Source organism: Lithobates pipiens, unplaced genomic scaffold (assembly GCF_037356315.1).
Source record: "Lithobates pipiens isolate NorthernLeopardFrog02 unplaced genomic scaffold, aLitPip1_a1.2 Scaffold_24, whole genome shotgun sequence".
NCBI classification, from domain to species: domain Eukaryota; kingdom Metazoa; phylum Chordata; class Amphibia; order Anura; family Ranidae; genus Lithobates; species Lithobates pipiens.
In genome coordinates, this window is record NW_027507786.1 from 10,444,748 (window position 1) to 10,466,535 (window position 21,788).

At 48.2% G+C, this 21,788-nt stretch overlaps 1 protein-coding gene across 1 annotated transcript in view; it reads left to right on the plus strand.

The window, feature by feature from the left end:
• Positions 1-391: 391 nt before the first annotated feature.
• Positions 392-21,788, plus strand: part of BMAL1 (basic helix-loop-helix ARNT like 1) — an 81,240-nt gene continuing 59,843 nt past the window's right edge. Inside the window, 1 exon segment of the mRNA XM_077453601.1 lies at positions 392-450. The gene's annotated coding sequence lies outside the window, so the exon portion shown is untranslated.

The window sequence follows — 21,788 nt, forward strand, 5'->3', positions numbered from 1 at the left end:
CCAGGAATCTTGTTTGTGTCTTTAGTAAACACTGGAAACCAGGGACTGCACAGACTGACCCCCGCGCCCCCTCCCCCCCAACAAGAGACTCTGCCACCAGCAATATGGCGGCCGTGAGCTTTTTATTTTTATTTATCACCCCCGCCTCTTTCCCTGCCACCGCCAACATGTCTTCCCGGAGCCTCCACCGCTCCTCCCCTCCTTGGCAGGAGGCGTCTTCCTTATTGGCTGGGGCTAGGCAGTGTCGCAAGGGGAGGGACGTCTCACAAGTGAGGGCGCCGGTTGGCTGGCTGTCGGCGGAGGCATCGCCTATTGGTTGGCACGGGCAGCCGTGGAGCCGGCGCACGTCATTGGCTGAAAAGTAGGTTAGTGGTGCGACATTTAGTGAGGGTAGAAAGTAGGTCACGGACGCGGCTGTTTGTGTGAGAGCTCGGAGTGTGCGGAGGAAGGGTGAGTGACCGGCCTGGGCTGGGGGAGGGGAGTCCTGACAGGAGAGTGCTAGCTCTTGGGGCTAGTCCTCAGTCATTGTATTCTGTCTGCATACATGTAGAGTGTGAGCTTCTGAGGTTCTCCCTGTGTGCTGTCATAATAAACCCCCCAATATCTCCTGCATGGCTGGCTGGGGGTCCCCTCTGCCCCCTCTTCATGTGTGTAGAGTGCAAGCTCCTGGGACAAGCCGTCTTCTGAGGGGCCCCTGAGTTCTGACAGCAATAGCTACTCAGGGGGGCCACTGGGGCCCCTGTACTGAGGATAACCCCCCCATTTATTAATAGGGCCCCTGTACTGAGGATAACCCCCCCATTTATTGATAGGGCCCCTGTACTGAGGATAGCCCCCCCATTTATAAATGGCGCCCCTGTACTGAGGATAACCCCCCCCCATTTATTGATAGGGCCCCTGTACTGAGGATAGCCCCCCCCATTTATAAATGGTGCCCCTGTACTGAGGATAACCCCCCCCCCCCCCATTTATTAATAGGGCCCCTGTAATGAGGATAACCACCCATTTATTAATGGGGCCCCTGTACTGAGGATAGCCCCACCCCCATTTATTGATAGGGCCCCTGTACTGAGGATAACCCCCCATTTATTGATAGGGCCCCTGTACTGAGGATAACCCCCCATTTATTGATAGGGCCCCTGTACTGAGGATAACCCCCCATTTATTGATAGGGCCCCTGTACTGAGGATAACCCCCCATTTATTGATAGGGCCCCTGTACTGAGGAAAACCCCCCCATTTATTGATGGGGGGGGGCCTGTACTGAGGATACCCCCTTTTATTGATGGGGGGGGGCCCTGTACTGAGGATACCCCCCATTTATTGATGGGGGGGCCCCTGTACTGAGGATACCCCCCATTTATTGATGGGCCCCTGTACTGAGGATACCCCCTCATTTATTGATGAGCCCCTGTACTGAGGATACCCCCCATTTATTGATGGGCCCCTGTACTGAGGATACCCCCCATTTATTGATGGGGCCGCTGTACTGAGGATACCCCCCCATTTATTGATGGGGCAGCTGTACTGAGGATACCCCCCCATTTATTGATGGGGCAGCTGTACCGAGGATACCCCCTCATTTATTGATGGGGCCCCTGTACCGAGGATACCCCCTCATTTATTGATGGGGCCCCTGTACCGAGGATACCCCCCATTTATTAATTGGGGCCCCTGTACCGAGGATACCCCCCATTTATTAATGGGGGCCCCTGTACCGAGGATAACCCCCCCATTTATTAATGGGGGCCCCTGTACCGAGGATAACCCCCCCATTTATTAATGGGGACCCTGTACCGAGGATAACCCCCCCATTTATTAATGGGGGCCCCTGTACCGAGGATAACCCCCTCATTTATTAATGGGGGGGCCCCTGTACTGAGGATAACCCCCCCCCCCCACGTATTAATGGGGCCCCTGTACTGAGAATAGTTACCGGCTGATCAGTCACCATCTGCTGTCTTTTTGCCCTTACTATCTATGCAGAGTGCCAGCTCCTGGGGTCAGCCCTCTATCCTCCTAAATCTTCAATTTACTCCTTATGTGTTTACTGTATGCGTTTTCTGCCTGAGGGTGGAATTCCCTGGTCTCTTAATGTATGTAGAGTGCAAGCTCCTGGGACTAGCTGCCAGCACTAACTGTGCTGCTTTCTGATTGAGTCCCTCCTGAAATCTTTACTGCCAGGGACTACTGAATACATCCACCCAGTGTCTGAGGATGTCCCACCATGAGTCTGCTCTGTGCGCTCCCCCTCCACCCCCCCTGCTGTCTGATATACCCTGATAGTGACCCCACCTAGAGTGCAAGCTCCTGGGATCAGCTTTCCCATCAGCATGGGCTGCCTATTGCTGATTTCCCCCACATCTGATGTGTATGGTTGTCTTGTGTACCGGGTTCACTTTTATCTGTCTCTCTGCTGATGTGGGATTCTTGGACTCGCTGAATGTTCCTAGAGTGCAAGCTCTTGAGAGCAGAGCTTCAGTCACAGCTGGTATTACTGGCTACTCCTGTATTTGTGGTGAGGAAGTCATCTTCAAGTTCTGGTGACTAACGGCAATTATCACATTTTATCTGAGGACACGCACACACGCACACACACGGGGCCCCGTCCTCAAGTGACCACAGAAAGGGCCCCAAGTGGACTCCAAATGGTGTCTTTATTTGACCCCAAGTGATGCGTCCCGAATAAAATGTGTTGTTGACTCTTCTTCCTTACCAGCGCACCTGGGCGGTACAAATCCGGCTCAGCACGGCGCCCTCCATTGCTGTCACTACTAGCACCATTCAGTTATAATGGTCACAACACGGCAATGAAGTGCAGCCCAGAACTGATCACTTCTGTATTTGTGGTGGAGACCCCAATGCCGGAGACACCGGCTGATGGGGGGGGGGGGGGGCGGGCACCTCCCCTGGTCTCCCTGAATGCATTCAGAGTACAAGCCTTCGATGTTACTTCTGTCTGCCCTGTGCCATTTTATATTTTGTTGGTGTCCCCCCTGAACCAGTGGTAGCCCCCCCCCCCTTTCCCATGGTAGCACCAACTGCTGCCCCATGGTCTCCCTTGAACCCGTGGCAATCCACACTTCTGCCCCGTGGTTGTTCTCCCGAACCCGTGGTAGCCCCCCTTTCCTATGCTAGCCTCAACTGCTGCCCCGTTGTAGCCCCCCCCCCCAACCAGTCATAGCCCCCACTACTCTCCTTCCCACTGAACCTATGTTAGCCCCCACCATTGCTGTGGTAGCCCCCAGTGCTGCCCCCCTTGAACCTGTGGTAGCCCCACTTTTCCCATGGTAGCCCCAACTGCTGCCCATTGGTTGTCCCCCCCCCTGAACCCGTCATAGCACCCACTACTCTCCTTTCCCTTGAACCCATGGTAGCCCCCACCATTGCTGTCCCCCCCACGAACCTGTGGTAGACCCCAGTGCTGCCCCCCTTGAACCTGTGGTAGCCCCACTTTTCCCATGGTAGCCCCAACTGCTGCCCATTGGTTGTCCCACCTGAACCCGTCATAGCACCCACTACTCTCCTTTCCCTTGAACCCATGGTAGCCCCCACCATTGCTGCCCCCCCCCACGAACCTATGGTAGACCCCAGTGCTGTCCCCCTGTGGTAGCCCCAACTGCTGCCCCATGGTAGTTCCCCCCCCCCCCCCACAAAACCTATGATAGCCCCCCTGCCCCGAACAAGTCATAGCCCCCACTACTCTCCTTCCCTTTTGAACGAATCGAATGGTAGCAAACATCATTTCTGCCCAGTTGTAGTTCCTCTCTGAACCTATGGAAGCCCCCACTGCTGCCCCCCCCCCCCACCCCCATAGTTGTCCCACTGATGTCTATTCGATGGGTCCTCTTCAGTGCCTTTTTTAAATCTGAACATGGCGCTAGAGTACGCTACTAAATGCCGCCATATACATGGAAATGTTGGGCATTAGAGCTTCATTCACATCTGTACTAAAAAAACAAAAAATACGAGCTGTATGGATCCCAGCGCGGCGTTCTTCCATTTCTGTGCTTGCGCCCTTTAAACTTTTGAGGAGAAGAGAAACAATGAAAGATGTTCCAGGCTTGTCGCTGACCATTAAAAACCCCAAAAACGTTTAGAAATCAATGTGCGGACTGTGCGCCGTTTCTAAACGCCGAGACCCTCAGATGGTCGGTGATCTCTGGGGGTTTTATCTACACGGGCTTCACGGGCGTCTCACGTTTAATGAACCTGAAAGTGCGCTGCCTGTCTGTACCAGGCTTAAAACCGACATCACTGATTGGCTGACCTGGGCTCGTGATACGCCATGGTTTGCTAGGATGCTGCTTTATTTGTATCCCTTGGAGTGCAAGCTCCTGGGTCCATCCCTTCTGTCACATTTGCTCTAGTGCTCGTTACTCTTCCTGTGCTTTTTAATGCTCGCCCTGCTGCTTCATGTGGGCCCTTTTTTTATTCTTTTTTTAAAAGGAGTGCAAGCTCCTAGGTTCAGCTCCCCCGTCACCGTTAGTTGTTTGCTGTCTTGAGTTTAGTGAGTCGTCCGGCTTCTTCTGTGTTTAAGAGATCCCCGACCTTTCCATTGAAAGTGCAGCTGCATAGAAAACTGATGTTTTTTATATATATATATATATATATATATATATATATATATATATATATATATATATATATATATATATATATATATATATATATATATATATATATATATATATATAGATCTATCTCTCTCTATCTCTCTCTCTATCTCTCTCTATCTCTAGTATTTGCTCTGTATATCTATATATCTCTTTATACTATTTTTTAGCTTTTATTTTTTGTTTTGGAGAGGGATTTTATTGCTGTCTGTGTCCCCATTAGGGAGTTTCACACTCTATATTTGTCCTGGAGACCATTTATTGCCCAGAGTGCAACAAAATCCCAAATTTTGGGGTGTCACCAGAACAGGGGAAAAAAATAAATCTTCCAATGGGTACACTAGTCCTAGTTTATGGCCAGGGATTCCCTCACTTCCTGTTGTGACTATGGTAGAGGAAGTGAAGGGGAATCTCTCCAGTGGGACAAAAAAAAAAAAAACAGATTACGCTGCCCAAAATAAAGGTTTTGTCTTTAACTCAACGTTTAACTTTACTTTGTCTTTTATTCTTTTGTAAAGTTTATATATATATATATATATATATATATATATATATATATATATATATATATATATATATATATATATATATATATATATATATATATATATATATATATATATATATATATATATAATTATATATATATATATTTTTTATTATTATTGGAGGCAAATCTGAGTTGATGTTTTACTAATTCTGTAATCAATGTATTTCCTAAATGTCATTTAGTTGATAAGGATTGATGAATGTTACAATGTGTCGCGTCCTATAGAAGTGCTACACATGACCTCAAAATCTGCCGAAGCTGCGCTGTTGTTCAGTCCAGTAATGTGTACTGGTGGGATGGTTGATTTTTAGTTTTCTAAACCTCTGTGTGTCATAGACAATTTAATATTTTGTTTATTTTTTTTTTAAATAAAATGTTTCCAACTTTTTTATTTTTTTTTTATTTTGTATCATCAGTGTTAGGCTTCATGTACATGGGGATGTTGTTCAACCTCTCCTGAACGATTTTAACTTGACAGTTAGAAACCAGCGTCTAAAAAAACGACTGTTTAGCTGCGTTTACATGCTGCGTTTAGGCCTTTTTTAACAGCTTCACCTCTTCTGGGAAGGCCGTCCACAAGGTTTAGGAGTGTGTCTATGGGAATGTTTGACCATTCTTCCAGAAGAGCATTTGTGAGGTCGGGCACTGATTTTGGATGAGAAGGCCTGGCTTGCAGTCTCCATCCCAAAGGGTGTTCTATCGGGTTGAGGTCAGGAGTCTGTGCAGGCCAGTCAAGTTCCTCTACCCTAAACTCGCTCATCCATGTCTTTATGGACCTTGCTTTGCGCACTGGTGAGCAGTCATGTTGGAACAGGAAGGGGCCGTCCCCAAACTGTTCCCATAATGTTGGTAGTATGAAATTTGTCCAAAATGTCTTGGTATGTTGACGTCTTAAGAGTTCGGGGTGGAGTAACTTGACTGTCCTGACATCAACTCAATGGAACACCTTTTGGATGAATTAGAGTGGAGACTGCAAGCCAGGCCTTCTCATCCAACATCAGTGTCTGACCTCACAAATGCGCTTCTAGAAGAATGGTCAAACATTCCCATAGACACACTACTAAACCTTGTGGATGGCCTTCCCAGAAGAGTTGAAGCTGTTATAGCTGCGAAGGGTGGGCCAACTCAATATTGAGCCCTACGGACTAAGACTGGGATGCCATTAAAGTTCATGTGTGTGTGTGTGTAAAGGCAGGCATCCCAATACTTTTGACAATTTGCATACTACGTCAAATTGTTCTGCATGGCTGTCATCCCAGAAGGAAGCCTCTTCTAAAGATGATGCACAAGAAAGACCAAAAACAGTTTGCTGAAGACAAGCAGACTAAGGACATGGATTACTGGAACCATGTCCTGTGGTCTGATGAGACCAAGATAAACTTATTTGGTGTCAGATGGTGTCAGGCGTGTGTGGGGGCAACCAGGTGAGGAGGACAAAGACAAGCATGATGGTGGGAGTGTCATGGTCTGGGGCTGCATGAGTGCTGCCGGCACTGGGGGGCTACAGATCATTGAGGGGACCATGAATGCCAACATGTACTGTGACATACTGAAGCAGAGCATGATCCCCTCCCTTCAGAGACTGGGCCGCAGGGCAGTATTCCAACATGATAACCACCCCAAACACACCTCCAAGAGGACCACTGCCTTGCTAAAGAAGCTGAGGGTAAAGGTGATGGACTGGCCAAGCATGTCTCCAGACCTAAACCCTAATGATCATCTGTGGGACATCCTTAACCACTTCCCACCCGGCCAATGCACATATACGGCCGGGTGGGAGCCGTCTACTCCTGATAGGACGTTCAGGAACGTCCATCAGGAGGAGCGGGATCGCGTGCCCGCGCAGCGGCGCGATCCCGATGGGCCCGTGTCACCGGGACACGGCGCATCTCAGATCGGCAGGAGGGCTCTGTGATTGGCCCTCCTGATCACATGACGGCCGTGTCCAATCACGGCCGTCATGTGATGTAAACAAACAGCCGGTTGCTAGGCAATCGGCTCCTCCTCTCCTCACACAGAAGTCATCGCTGAGGAGAGGAGAGCAGATTGCTGCAGCCGGCTGATGATCAGTGAGTATGGGCTGTTTTTTTACAGCTTTTACTCACTGATCTTCAGTCTAGTGTAAACACACAACACACCACACAGTGTAAACACAGTCCCCACATATGTCCCCATAACACACATGTCCCCAAAACATACATGTCCCCAAAAAATAAAAACACATGTCCCTAATAATAAAAACATGTCCCCCACATATGTCCCACTAAAATCACTTGTCCCAATGATTATGTGCACACATATGTACGTGATAACCTGCACACATATGTACATGATCATTTGCGTACATATGTCCGTGATCACACAAACCAATTATTATACACTTAACGGAATTTTTTTTACCAAAAACATGTAGCAGAATACATTTTGGCTTAAATTTATGACAAAATTTGATTTTATTGGATTTCTTTTAAAATAGAAAAAAGAAAATATTGTTTTTTTTTTCCAAATTTCCGCTTTTTTGCGCTTATATCGCAAAAATAAAAAACGGAGTCATGAATAAATACCACCAAAATAAAGCTCTATTTGTGCGAACAAAATGATAAAAATTTTATTTGGGTACAGTGTAGCATGACCGCGCAATTGTCACTGAAAGCGCTAGAGCGATGAAAGCTGAAAATTGGGCTGGGAAGGAAGGGGGCGAAAGTGCCCTGTATTGTAGTGGTTAAACGGAAGGTGGAGGAGCGCAAGATCTCCAATATCCACCAGCTCTGTGATGCCCTCATGGGGGAGGGGAAGAGGACTCCAGTGACAACCTGTGAAGCTCTGGTGACCTCCATGCCCAAGAGGGTTAAGGCAGTGCTGGAAAATAATGGCGGCCACACAAAATATTGACACTTTGGGCCCAATTTGGACATTTTTACTTAGGGGTGTACTGACTTTTGTTGCCAGCGGATTAGACATTAATGGCTGTGTGTTGAGTTATTTTGAGGGGACAGCAAATTGACACTGTTATACAAGCTGTACACTCACTACTTTACATTGTAGACAAGTGTCATTTCTTCAGTGTTGTCACATGAAAAGATAGAAGAAAATATTTACAAAGATGTGAGGGGTGTACTTACTTTTGTGAGATACTGTATATAACATTCATTAGAGTAGTTCAGTGTCACCATATAGAGGGGGTGATCAGGATTTTATTTTTTTGGTGTCGCCATAATATTTACCTCGCCATGTGGATCTGGTGTGTACAGATATGTTCTGCAGTCTGTTATGGAGTTTAATATTTTTATTTCCTTTTGCTGGAGAGAAGTGTCGGCGGCAATTTGGTTAAATATTTTCCCGGTGAAGGTAATTCTGGAAGGATCTGTCTGTATTATCAGCAGTTCGGTTGGCTGTTATATGATAGAGATTTCTTTACAATCACGTGCTTGTAGACTCTTCCTGGGTGTAAATTATATCAATTCAGACGGTATCTATGGTAGGAGAGGCACCCATGGATGGATGGATGGATGGATGTATTATGCAGTAGATGAAACTGTATGAGGATAAAGCAGTGTGGTGTTTGGGTTTATTATTATTTTTTTTATTTTATTTTTTTATACATGACGTGTTTCGTGGTGAATGGTCACTTCCTCGGGGTTTACTCACGCTGGGCACAGTTGGTCAGGACCTGTGTGTAGTGGGTGGAGCCTGCCTTGCCCCTCCCACAGCTCTGCTCAGGCAATATACAGCATAGTGATGATGTCACTGCTACCGTTTACAAGGTGATATCTGGGTTTGCAAAGGCATTTGTCACACACAACGTGGACTTGTATTCTTTGTGGCTATTGAGGAATATATTGAAGGCCTGGTTCATAACTGACTGTGCATTTTTAGTTTTTGCAGAAATGCACTACAGTCCATTTTTTAACATGGTTTCCTATGGGTTACAGTCGTGTTTTTAGTGTCTGTTTTTGTGGGTTTTTGTTTGGTTGTGTTTGTAGTTGTGTTGGTTTGTTTGTTTTTTTGTGTGTTTTTTTTTTTTTTTGGTTCCATTAGCCTTAATGGAGAGGCATCAAAAACCTACTACGTGTGTGTAGAGCATGATTCTTGCTAAAATGAGAATGGCATTTTTTTTGTTTCTTCCTTTAGAAGATGGATCACGATTCTCTCACAATTCTCGTGGCGTAACACCATCTTTCACATTAAAACAAAAAAAAAATATTGGGCTGACTTTTACTGTTTTGGTGTGTGGTGGGGTTTTTTATTTTTATTATTATTCATTAAAGTGGTGTGTTTTTTTTTTTTTCCCCTCCCCAACAAATTGCATTTGAAATACTGCATATATATATAATTTATTTATTTTTAGATTTTCTTTTTTGGTTCCTTTTTTTTTAGTTTTTTTGCTATAAAACACAAAGGGTGTGGGGGGGGGGGGGGGGAGCTTTATTTGTGAGGAAAAAAGACATCAATTTTATTTTGTGTACAGCGTCGCACAACCGCGCAATTGTCAGTAAAATTTAACGCAGTGCTGAATCGCAAAAAAAAAATAGCCTGGTCATGAAAGAGGGGTAAATCTTCTAGAGGTCAAGTGGTTAATCTGGCGGAACCATTGAGTGTAGCGGAGGGATTCGGTATCCCACCCGGAACTGTCTGATGGTTGTAACTCTTGAAAACAGAAGAGTTGCCGCGTCTCCACCCAATGAGGTCATTATTCTCAGATTTCTATTGGTGGAGCCAGGTTTTGTTTTGTGTGTTTTTGGAGGTTGTGTTTTATTTATTTATTTATTTATGTAGTTATTTATTTTTCTGCTTAACGTCTTGTTGATCCCGTTTTTTGGAATTTCTTTTTAGAACACGCTGCTTATCTGTGACCGGCTTTACCATGTCTGTGAATAGAACTGTGTGTTACGTCTAGTCTGATCTAATAATAAGGACGTTGTGTAACGCTTCCTATTCTTCCCGGCCAGGACACGCTACATAATCCCATCTAAGGGGACACATGACGGTGAGTGGAGAGGTCATGGTGTATGCCGTGTTCTTCCCTCGCTCTCCATACGTGAAAAGCACACGCCGATCTTCTGTAGGGAAATCTGATGTGTAGATGAATCCTACAAATACAGAGAAGTTGCCCGTCCTCTGCAGGGGAAAACATGTATGTTGTCCGCGTGTCTAATGATCTTGTGTGGTGGGACCTTCGTGGATGTGCGCTTTTATTGTAGATTTAGGCCTCATGTACACGGCTGATAAACGGAGGTTCAGAGGCAGTTGGATGCTTTTTTTTCAGCTGCCCCTGAACTCCTCCAATGTTATCTTATGTGTACATGTACACAGGTTTGTTTTAATGTCGTTGCGTTTAGAGGATTTTCTTTGAAGGCAAAAATATCAGTTCAGGTGCTAAACGCGGTATCAGCGTTTAGCCGCGTTTTTCGTTTTAAAGGTGCCCTCCATTTTTTTTTTTTTTTTTGGGGGGGGAGGGTCTTATGATATCTTAAACGCTCCTGGATGCGAACGCGGTAAAACGCCACTAAAGGCAGCATGCAAATGCGGCTAAACGGGCGTTTTTATTTTTTAACTCCCAGTTTCAAGCGATCAAAAAAATATTGTTCAGTAGAGGTTGCCTCGGCATCCCGTGTACATTAGGCCTAAGGCGGGGGGTCACACTATAGCATTTGATTAACCACTTAAGGACCGCCTCACGCCTATGTACGTCGGCAGAATGGCACGGCTGGGCACAAGCACGTACCTGTACGTTGCTCTTTAAGTGCCCAGCCTTGGTTCGGGAGCCCGCCGCCGGCGGCGCGCTCCCAACCCGGTCCTGAGGTCCGTGGCCGCGGGACCAGCGGACCCGATCGCCGCTGGTGTCCCGCGATCGGGTCACAGAGCTGAATAAGAACAAAGAGAGGTCTGTGTAAACAAACCTCTCCCCGTGCTTCCTACTGTGGCTGTCACCGATCGTCTGTTCCCTGATATAGGGAAAGACGATCAGTGACGTCACATGCCAGGCCACGCCCCCTACAATAAAAAAAAAACACGTCATACATAACGCCTACACTGCCCCCTAGTGGTTAACTCCTTCACTGCCAGTGTCATTTACACAGGAATCAGTGCATTTAAATAGCACTGATTGCTGTATAAATGCCAATGGTCCCAAAAATGTGTCAAAAAATGTCCGATGTGTCCGCCGTAATGTCGCAGTCACAATAAAAATCGTTGCTCGCCGTCATTACTAGTAATAAAAAAAAAAAAAAAAAATTTAATAAAAATACTATAAAACTATCCCCTTTTTTGTAAACGCTATAACTTTTGTGCAAACTAATCAATACTCGCTAATTGTGGATTTTTTTTTTTTTTTTTTTACCAAAAATATGTAGAAGAATATGTATCGGCCTAAACTGAGGAAAAAAATGTTTTGTTTTTTTTTTTTAGATATTTTTTGGGGATATTTATTATAGCAAAAAGTAAAAAATATAGCATTTTTTTTTTTCAAAATTGTCGCTCTATTTTTGTTTATAGCGTAAAAAAAACCGCAGAGGTGATCAAATACCACCAAAAGAAATCTCTATTTGTGGGGAAAAAAAGGACGCCAATTTTGTTTGGGAGCCATGTCGCACGACCGCGCAATTGTCAGTTAAAACTACGCAGTGCCAAATCGCAAAAAGGGGCTTGGTCCTTTAGCTGCAAATTGGTCCGGGGCTTAGGTGGTTAATCTGTGCAAAAAATAAAATAAAAATAATTGCGTTTTTGTGGTGTCAATTATTGTTTAAAGCAATCCCAAATATAGCGAGCGGACTGCTGCAAGGTGCATGAACTACTTTGCTGCAAATGGGGCACGTAGGGCACCTCATTGAAATGAATGGGCTGCCTTAAGTGGGAAACGCGCACATATGCGATGCCTGGTGTTTCTCATCATAATGAAATTGGGGCCTTATGCCCTGTACACACGGCACACGGTCGGACTTTCCGACGGAAAATGTGCGTTCTGATCTTGTTGTCGGAAAAATCCGATCATGTGTGGACTCCAACTGACTTTGTGTGTCGGAAATTCAGACGGAAAAAAGTTTAAGAGCTGGATTTAAAATTTTCCGAAACAACAAAATCTGATCGTTTAAATTCCGATCGTGTGTAGACAATTCCGACAGATAAAGTGCCACGCATGCTCAGAATAAATTACGAGACGAAAGCTATTGGCTACTGGCCTCTTTATAGTCTCGTCGGACGTGGTGTACTTCACCTCGTTCTGAACGATTGGATTTTCCGACAACTTTGTGCGACCGTTTGTATGCAACACAAGTTTGGGCCAAAAGCCTTCTGAAAAATGTCACGGAGTTTGTTGTTGGAATGTCTGACCGTGTGTACGGGGCATTAATGCACTTTCATGTAGTCTTCTGTGTCTGAACTAAGATATTTGTAAATAAGTGTTTGTTTTTTTTCTCCCCCCCCCCCCCCCCCCCTTTTTCTTTTTCTCTTCCTCTTCTTCTTTCTCTATTTGTTTTTGTTTCTCTTCATTTTCCTTTTTTTTTTTTTTTTTTTTTTTTTTTTTGTGTCTCTTTCTCCATTTTTAGTCTAGGGAAGATGTTCTCAATCACTAGGCTGTGGCCTTCCTTCTCCCAGGCAGCTACTGATCTAACGCCCCCACCCCCATAATACCCATGGTGCCCCCCAGTCTAAAGCATCCCTGAAGACTCCTAGCCTGTCAAAAGACCCCATCTCTTCTCAGTTTCCCCTTGCTCCCTCCAGAAAACTCATCCCCCAAGCCTGCTGCAGTACCCCTAACCCTTTCCAGAACCCCCATCCCTCTACAGTGACCCTGAGCCCCCATCTGGAGTGTGTATGTATATATATATATATATATAGATATAGATATAGATAGATAGATATAGATATAGATAGATAGATAGAGAGATATATATATATATATATATATAGATAGATATAATTTTTTATTTTTTTTTTATAAAAATTTTGTGAGTTATCTTCCTCTTCTAGTCATAGAATTAAGACTGGTGTGGGAGCGAAGGATCGGTAAACTGAGCTTTTCATACTCCCCAGACCTGAAGGAGCAGTTACCCTTGCAGTGCAGCCCTGCTGCAAGGAAGCTTTTTTTTTTTTTTTTTTTTTTTTTTTCAATGTTTCCTGGAGCTAAGCTTTCATTTCCTTTTTAGAAAGTAGCCACCACATAAGTACAAATGCCTGTCCCCTGCCAGCAAGCTGCACAGAAGGAATGCTTTGCTCTCTGTGTAGAAGCAGCGGTCTCTCTGCAGCGGTCTCTCACACCCCTTGCTGAGGTGAGACGAATAGCTCTGCAATCGGTAAAGCTCGTGCTCTCTGCTGGTTGGAAAGCTCCAGTTTTGGTGTCGGACCACTGCAGAGTAAATATCCGTCTCTGAAGAGTGCTGGCGGGGGGGGAACAGGCCTTTCTACTTGGGCTTGTGGCTGCTTTTATAAAAAAATTGCTTGCTTCGATGCTCCTGAAATGTACTTGGCTGATTCTGAGAGCTCGGATGGGCTTGAAAAGTAAGTGGGGTGTGTTTTTATTTTTTATTTTATTTTTTTATTTTATTTTTTAATGCCAGGGCAGAGGATGCAGTCCAACCAGGACAAGTTCATCTTGTACAGTACTTGACGATGGGTTAGCTGCCATGGCACTACAAGTACCAGCATTGTGTTTGCTAGTAGAATTTTAGGAAACCTGCGGCTTCCTAGCAGTTGGCATAGCAGCCCTTGATCTGCTGCTTCATTAACAGATTAGAGATCTCCCTCTCCTCCGCACATTTAGGTCAGTAGGTTTAAAGCCAGGCTAAGGGCGAGGCAGTGACCGTCTTGTGTGGCAATTCCTTTCTCTCTCTCTTTTTTTTTTTTTTTTTTTTTTTTTTTATGTTCCCAGCTGACTGGCGATCTCTAGATATATAAAATCGATCACCTCATCGACCCGGCAAATGAAATGCATTTGAGCAAACGAGGCCGCTTGCGCCTTTTTCAGTAGCTGCATGGTTTTAATTCTATTCGGTGATCCCAGCACATTACTAACAGGGCTGTGAGTCACGGCTGCTTTTCTGGGCTTATAAAAGCTGCGGAAGGCTGTGAGTAGGAGACGTTTGTGTGGAATCCAGTTATAATGTCACTTTTAATAAAAAAAAAAAAAACGATATCTTGAGAGATCAGCGTTACAAGAATAGATAGAAAGCTAATCCGTCAGTGTAATAAGGGGCCCATAGTCTTTCTATGTGTGGGGGCGACGGTTGGTGTTGTGTGGTGTGTTTTTTATTTTTTTATTTTTTTATTTTTTTTCTTCTTTTTTTTTTTCTTAAGTACACCTTCATGTTAAAGGGGACCTTTTCAAGTTGACATGAATAGAATCCAGACAATAGACGACAACAATATCATTATTCAGGAAAACAAAAGATCCATCTTCTAGCATTTAAAAAGTAATCTTGGCATTTCTGTCAGTGAGTTTATCTAGGGCGGTGATGATGAACCTCGGCACCCCCAGATGCTTTGGAACTACATTTCCCATGATGCTCAACTACAATGCAGAGTGCAGGAGCATCATGGGAAATGTAGTTCCAAAAACCTCTGGGGTGCCAAGGTTCTCCATCACTGGCCCTAGGCTGACATGGTGTCCAACTGGAGCAGTCTGACACCACCTGAGCCTAGGCAAAGTCGCCGACTGGAGCAGTCTGACACCACCTGAGCCTAGGCAAAGTCACCGACTGGAGCAGTCTGACGCCACCTGAGCCTAGGCAAAGTCACCGACTGGAGCAGCCTGACAACACTATCTCAGGCTGTGGTCATTAGATTGCTCCCGTTGGTGACTTTAAACTTTGTTCCAATCGGTGGCTTTACCTAGGTTGAGATGGTGTTGTCGGACTGACGTACTTGCTAAGGAGTTAATCCTGGGCATTGTGCAAAAAGGCTGATCCGGTCTTCTCTGATCCTCTCCTTCCACTGTCCCCAGTCCATATACTGATAGTACAGAGCCCTAAGACGCACTGGACATTTTCAGTTTGGTGTGTATTGCTAGAGAGCTGTGGGGTAGTTCGTTTTTTTGTTGTTGTTTTGTTTTCTTTGGAGAGTGCATGTGATCAACACAGGGCCATTCAGCACTGTTCAGACAGAGGGTCAGGGGTCCTCCAGTCTCTTAGGACAGAGGAGTAGAGTGGAAACTCCTACAAGCTTTAAAAGAGGAGCTGCACCTTTAAAAAAAAAAAAAAAAAAAATATATATATATATATATATATAATATATATATATATATATATATATATATATAAAAAGCAAGCAGCTACAAATATTGCAGCTGCTGACTTTTTTAATAAATGGACACTTGCCTGTCCCAGGGTCTAGCGATGTCGGCGGCAGATGATGAGCGATCGCTCGTCTCTCTGCTGCCCCCGCCACCATCCTCTGTCAGGGAAGTGAAGCATTGCGCGAGTCACGCTGCGCGTCTCTACTGGTCCCCCCTGTGTCCTGGGAACTGTGCGTTTCCCAGAACACAACGAGGGGGCGGGGCATCTGCAGCGAGCTTGTCCCGGAAGTGGGTGCAGATACCTGGATTATCCAGGTATCTGCTCCCCCCTCCCCCTGAAAGGTGCAGATTGTGGCACCAGAGGGGGGAGGGATCAGATGAGCGGAACTTCCACTTCAGGGTGGAGGTCCGCTTTAAGCAGACATTGATAGAAATCACAAGACTGCTGATGAGAAAAAGTATTTAGCAGTTTATATTTACAAAAATTTGCATTCCCATGTTCTGTGTGCTGTGGAGATCGGATATAGTGAATGCCGGGTCCTGGGTTTAGTAACACTTTTTAACATCTATATCAATGGATATACATCACCTAGATTGTAATGTGTTTAGGGGCCATAATAGTTGTATTAAACCCCCAAAGTGAGCATTGGTTTTCTTTTTTTTTTTTAGGGTTTCTTTCTTCTATTTTGATCTTGTGATCCAGCCAGTAAGTTTGCTGTGTTTCCACAAGCTCTCCAGCAGAATGTATCGGTTTACAGGGGTGGGACAAACCATTTGCCACTGACAGGGGTGCTTACAATGATCTGTTTTTATTTATTCATGTAAAACCTTTATCCCAAAAGGGGAAAAAAAAAAAACTGCTGCAACTGATTATAATGTTTTTTTTAAATCTGCTAGTACTTCTAACGCGCCCCCCAGACTGACAAATCTGCCATCCAAAGGTGCCCCCTGTTGCTACTTTATCTAGAGTGGGATGTGGTGTGTTACTGGGCAGATTGGCAGGTTGAAGAAGAAGAAAAAAAAAAAAAATGCAGCCACCATATGGAATGCCTGTGGCTTCTCCCGCCTCTCGCCGACTGTGGCTTCTCCCGCCTCTCGCCGACTGTGGCTTCTCCCGCCTCTCGCCGACTGTGGCTTCTCCCGCCTCTCGCCGACTGTGGCTTCTCCCGCCTCTCGCCGACTGTGGCTTCTCCCGCCTCTCGCCGACTGTGGCTTCTCCCGCCTCTCGCCGACTGTGGCTTCTCCCGCCTCTCGCCGACTGTGGCTTCTCCCGCCTCTCGCCGACTGTGGCTTCTCCCGCCTCTCGCCGACTGTGGCTTCTCCCGCCTCTCGCCGACTGTGGCTTCTCCCGCCTCTCGCCGACTGTGGCTTCTCCCGCCTCTCGCCGACTGTGGCTTCTCCCGCCTCTCGCCGACTGTGGCTTCTCCCGCCTCTCGCCGACTGTGGCTTCTCCCGCCTCTCGCCGACTGTGGCTTCTCCCGCCTCTCGCCGACTGTGGCTTCTCCCGCCTCTCGCCGACTGTGGCTTCTCCCGCCTCTCGCCGACTGTGGCTTCTCCCGCCTCTCGCCGACTGTGGCTTCTCCCGCCTCTCGCCGACTGTGGCTTCTCCCGCCTCTCGCCGACTGTGGCTTCTCCCGCCTCTCGCCGACTGTGGCTTCTCCCGCCTCTCGCCGACTGTGGCTTCTCCCGCCTCTCGCCGACTGTGGCTTCTCCCGCCTCTCGCCGACTGTGGCTTCTCCCGCCTCTCGCCGACTGTGGCTTCTCCCGCCTCTCGCCGACTGTGGCTTCTCCCGCCTCTCGCCGACTGTGGCTTCTCCCGCCTCTCGCCGACTGTGGCTTCTCCCGCCTCTCGCCGACTGTGGCTTCTCCCGCCTCTCGCCGCCTGTGGCTTCTCCCGCCTCTCGCCGCCTGTGGCTTCTCCCGCCTCTCGCCGCCTGTGGCTTCTCCCGCCTCTCGCCGCCTGTGGCTTCTCCCGCCTCTCGCCGCCTGTGGCTTCTCCCGCCTCTCGCCGCCTGTGGCTTCTCCCGCCTCTCGCCGCCTGTGGCTTCTCCCGCCTCTCGCCGCCTGTGGCTTCTCCCGCCTCTCGCCGCCTGTGGCTTCTCCCGCCTCTCGCCGCCTGTGGCTTCTCCCGCCTCTCGCCGCCTGTGGCTTCTCCCGCCTCTCGCCGCCTGTGGCTTCTCCCGCCTCTCGCCGCCTGTGGCTTCTCCCGCCTCTCGCCGCCTGTGGCTTCTCCCGCCTCTCGCCGCCTGTGGCTTCTCCCGCCTCTCGCCGCCTGTGGCTTCTCCCGCCTCTCGCCGCCTGTGGCTTCTCCCGCCTCTCGCCGCCTGTGGCTTCTCCCGCCTCTCGCCGCCTGTGGCTTCTCCCGCCTCTCGCCGCCTGTGGCTTCTCCCGCCTCCCGCCGCCTGTGGCTTCTCCCGCCTCCCGCCGCCTGTGGCTTCTCCCGCCTCCCGCCGCCTGTGGCTTCTCCCGCCTCTCGCCGCCTGTGGCTTCTCCCGCCTCCCGCCGCCTGTGGCTTCTCCCGCCTCTCGCCGCCTGTGGCTTCTCCCGCCTCTCGCCGCCTGTGGCTTCTCCGCCTCTCGCCGCCTGTGGCTTCTCCCGCCTCTCGCCGCCTGTGGCTTCTCCCGCCTCTCGCCGCCTGTGGCTTCTCCCGCCTCTCGCCGCCTGTGGCTTCTCCCGCCTCTCGCCGCCTGTGGCTTCTCCCGCCTCTCGCCGCCTGTGGCTTCTCCCGCCTCTCGCCGCCTGTGGCTTCTCCCGCCTCTCGCCGCCTGTGGCTTCTCCCGCCTCTCGCCGCCTGTGGCTTCTCCCGCCTCTCGCCGCCTGTGGCTTCTCCCGCCTCTCGCCGCCTGTGGCTTCTCCCGCCTCTCGCCGCCTGTGGCTTTTCCCGCCGCCTGTGGCTTTTCCCGCCGCCTGTGGCTTTTCCCGCCGCCTGTGGCTTCTGTCAGGCTCTGTGTCAAAGCAGTTTCAAGGTGTTCTTAAAGTGGAATCCGGCCACATTCAATATCTGAGACTCCGGCAGTGATGTGAAAAAGCCAAAGCATGTAGAGGCCCAGGAGGGAGCACAGGCATTCACTGTTTCTTTCTATTTTGGCTTTATTGTGTTTTTGTAGAATCAAGTCTGAACAGTCCCCGGGATCGGAGCTGTAAAAGTCACAGCTGACCCCTCAGGCCATGTGCGAGTTTTCTGGGTCTACCAGGAAGTATGACGAACGTTTTTTTTATTTGTTATTTTTTTAGGTGATGAATCTTTGGCAGGTCCACCTTAAATGCTCTTTGGATTCCGCCGAGATCCGGATTCTGCCAGAGCTGTCAGACAAGTGTTCGTTGTCTTCCCCGCTTTAAAGAGCAACTCCACTTTTGTTGAGAAACACACTTTTCCCCCTCTGGGTGATCTCTGTACATTGCAAGGATTTTAACAAACGTTTTGTTGCCGATTTCCTACCATTTGTAGTTCTGAAGAAATCCCTGTGTGTTCCTCTGTGCCGAGCGAGTCTAATGGGAGTGATTTCATAATTGTCAATCAGCTGCTGTAGAATCGGGGCTCGAATGAGGAAAGTGGCAGGGTCTGCATCCTTTTTAGATGTCACTTTCATATTGGGAGTATCTCGCCAAAAATTATCTTGGTGCAGAATTCTGGGGAAAAGTTGTGAGCCAATCACATAAGCAGGACATTTTTTCTGGTGCGGCATTTTGTATACCATCTATGTACAGAACCTCTCCAGGTAGCCATGTTGTATTGCACTTTACAGAAAATTTACAGAGCTGCAGGTTGAAAAGGAAAGGTAACGTTTTAATAACATTCAATTACAATAGTGTGTGTATGTGCGTGTGTGCACACACACTGTGGGAGGCACCCAGCAGGCTCCACCCACTACAGATTGCCTGCAGAAAACAGGAGGGGGCGGAGACGAGACCGGTCCCCCTGCACAAAGAGAGAGCAGAGCTGTGGGAGGGGCATAGCAGGCTCCACCACTACAGACTGCCTGCAGAAAACTACAGGAGGGGGCGGAGACGAGACCGGTCCCCCTGCACAAAGAGAGCAGAGCTGTGGGAGGGGCATAGCAGCAGGCTCCACCCACTACAGACTGCCTGCAGAAAACTACAGGAGGGGGCAGAGACAAGACCAATCGTCCTGCACAAGGAGAGAGAACAGAGCTGTGGGAGGGGCATAGCAGGCTCCACCCACTAGACTGCCTGCAGAAAACTACAGGAGGGGGCGGAGACGAGACCAATTCTCCCCCCCTCCCCCCCCCTTTCACGAGGCGAGAGAGCAGCAGTGAGTGGTCTTTATTACAGGAAGGATTACTGCGCAGTTCTTGAAGAAATACACAAAGCTCACAGAGATTCAAGAATAATAATGATGACGATGATGAATGGGGTTTCGATGATATTTACTTATCCTGAAGTTCGGCTTTAATTAAAGAAAACTGCCCAGGATTGAAGCCTTTGGATCAATATGACCAGCAGGGAGTTTGGCATTTGCAGGAGGAGAACTGAGCATTGCATGTCCTATATAATGAAGAGGATGTGTAATGTCCGTGTAGCGCTGAGCCCAGTGATCTGACGTCTGGGTGTGACCTTGTTTGTGTATTTAAATGGCCTCCTTTTTTTTTTTTTTTTTACTTTCTTCCCATGATTTTTCTGTGGCCTCCAGCGATTTCTCTGGGAAAATCACTTGCGTGCCGAAATTAATATTACTGTATTAGTGGTTACCTAGCAACCGGTGGCAACTGCGCATCATGAATAGTGATTAAATGTTCCATCTCCTGACAGTCTGCAATTGATTATCCAGAGTTGAATGAATGTGCGCTATGAGCATTGGCGGTCATTGTGATCCGTACGTGGCTTGGACCTAAACGGTTTAATGTATGGGGGTCAGAGGTGTGTGTGTTTTGGGGGGTGGTGTGTGTGTTTTGGGGGGTGGTGTGTGTGTGTGTGTGTGTGTGTGGGTGTGTGGTTTTGGGGGGTGGTGTGTGTGTTTTGGGGGGTGGTGTGTGTGTGTTTTGGGGGGTGGTGTGTGTGCGTTTTGGGGGGTGGTGTGTGTGTGTGTGCGTTTTGGGGGGTGGTGTGTGTGTGCGCGCGTTTTGGGGGGTGGTGTGTGTGCGTTTTGGGGGGTGGTGTGTGTGTGTGTGTGCGTTTTGGGGGGTGGTGTGTGTGTGCGTTTTGGGGGGTGGTGTGTGTGTGTGTGTGTGTGTGTGTGTGTGCGTTTTGGGGGGTGGTGTGTGTGTGTGTGTGTGTGTGTGCGCGTTTTTGGGGGGTGGTGTGTGCGTGCGTGCGTTTTGGGGGGTGGTGTGTGTGTGTGCGTTTTGGGGGGTGGTGTGTGTGTGTGTGTGTGTGTGTGTGTGCGCGCGTTTTGGGGGGTGGTGTGTGTGTGTGTGTGTGTGTGCGTTTTGGGGGGTGGTGTGTGTGTGTGTGTGTGTGTGCGTTTTGGGGGGTGGTGTGTGTGTGTGTGCGTTTTGGGGGGTGGTGTGTGTGTGTGTGCGTTTTGGGGGGTGGTGTGTGTGTGTGTGTGTGTGTGTGCGTTTTGGGGGGTGGTGTGTGTGTGTGTGCGTTTTGGGGGGTGGTGTGTGTGTGTGCGTTTTGGGGGGTGGTGTGTGTGTGTGCGTTTTGGGGGGTGGTGTGTGTGTGTGCGTTTTGGGGGGTGGTGTGTGTGTGCGTGTGTGCGTTTTGGGGGGTGGTGTGTGTGTGTGTGTGCGCGCGCGCGTTTTGGGGGGTGGTGTGTGTGTGTGTGTGTGTGTGTGTGTGTGTGTGTGCGTTTTTGGGGGGTGGTGTGTGTGCGTTTTTGGGGGGTGGTGTGTGTGCGTTTTTGGGGGGTGGTGTGTGTGTGCGTTGTAAATCTTCTTCATTCTCCTCCTTTTTTCGTGTCTTGAGCTGCAGCATAGAAATAGATCAGAGCTGATAAAAATCCTAACCGGAGGATTTCTGGGCACAAATCTTCACAGGAGAATTACAGGCCTGGATCTTCTATATGTAGTTGTATTGTTCCAGGCTGAACCAGCCAGGTATAGACCAGTGTTCCTCAACTCCAGTCCTCAAGGCGCCCCAACTTTTCAGGATTTTTCCTCAGATGAAACACTAAGTGCCCGTTCACACAGGGGCGACGCGACTTGCAGCGCGACTCAGACGCGACCTGCACACTACTTCAGCAGCGACTTGCAAAACGACTTCTGTATAGAAGTCAATGCAAGTCGCCCCAAAAATAGTACAGGAACCTTTTTTCTAAGTCGAAGCGACTTGAGTCGCTCCTATTAGAACGGTTCCATAGTACAGAACGGAGCGCGACTTGTCAGGCGGCTAAGTCACCTGACAAGTCGCGGTAGTGTGAACGGGCACTTAGGCAGTGAAAACTGATCAAATCACCTGTGCAAAATAATGGAAAGCCTGAAAACCTGACCTGT